We start from the raw sequence: 1205 nt of genomic DNA on the forward strand, positions 1-1205 counted from the left end.
GAGCCGCCCCCTCCCCGTGGTCTGCCTGCCTGCGACAGGCCAGCACCCGACCAGAGCGCCCTTCCACGGCACTCTGCCCCAGCTCCGTCTCCCCTCGGCGCTCCTGGCCGTCCATCAGACGCGTGGCTGTGATTCTCACTGCCCGCTGCATCTGCGGACAGTGTCCACTCAGCTTCCTTGATGGTACATGGTGGTTCGTCTCTTAGAAACAGTGATTCTACCCCAGAAACACAGGCTCCCGACGGCTGCATCTGGCCTCTTCCCTCGGCGGTCTGAACCGGATGGGGAAGGAGCCTCACTCTGCAGCAGCATCGCCAGCCATCACTTAGTGGACAAGCCTCCCGGAGGACAAGCCCTGCCGGTGAAAGGCACGTGGCTGATCAGAAGTGGCAGATCCGTTCCAAGAACAGGGCTGAGAAAACGTGCTATCTTGGGAGAGAATGTGACAGTGTTTCCACCTCGTCCGTAGTCACATTCCAAGGGTCAGGCCGTGCGGAACAGACGTAACTCAACGAGTTACCTGGAGAAGCGACCCCCCGCGCTCCTGGAGTGCGCCCCGAGCCCTTAGGTCCTGGGCCTTCAGCTGCCGGGAGCAGGGCCCTCAAGCCCAGGGGACAGGTGTGCACAGCATCGCCCCTATTATGTGTCACATGGTATATGTGTATTCTATGCTACATATTATATATGTATTCTATATCACATATTATATATATTCTATTATGTCACGTATTACATATGTATTCTATTATATATTATGTTTATATACACATACATTTATCTCTTGAGAAATATATTAATTTCACTTACAGTTTTGATTCTGGTCAGACCTGCTCGTACTGAAAAAGCAAAGTGCTACTATTTATTCCTAATAGCAATAATAATGGCTGTAAGAAATAGATATATGAATCTATAAATATAAAAACACATATATTCCTCAAGAGACTACTGCATTGGCTTACGTGACCGTGGGGCCGACGAGTTCAGACCTGAGGGGCCGGCCAAAAGGCGGGGGGTTCCGGCAGGGTTCCCCTTCCAGTCTTCAGCCGAAATCTCTTCTCCAGGAGACCCGTTTTGCACTTAAGGCCTTCGGCCGATTGGAAGAGGCCATGACGGACTGAACCGCGTCCTCTCAAGATGCATATGCTGAAGTCCCAAGCCCCAGTATGACTGGACTTGGAGCAGGGTCTCTAAGGGTGAATGAGGTC

The sequence above is a fragment of the Pteropus vampyrus genome, unplaced genomic scaffold (genome assembly GCF_000151845.1).
Source record: "Pteropus vampyrus isolate Shadow unplaced genomic scaffold, Pvam_2.0 Scaffold317, whole genome shotgun sequence".
Classification (NCBI taxonomy): Eukaryota; Metazoa; Chordata; class Mammalia; order Chiroptera; family Pteropodidae; genus Pteropus; species Pteropus vampyrus.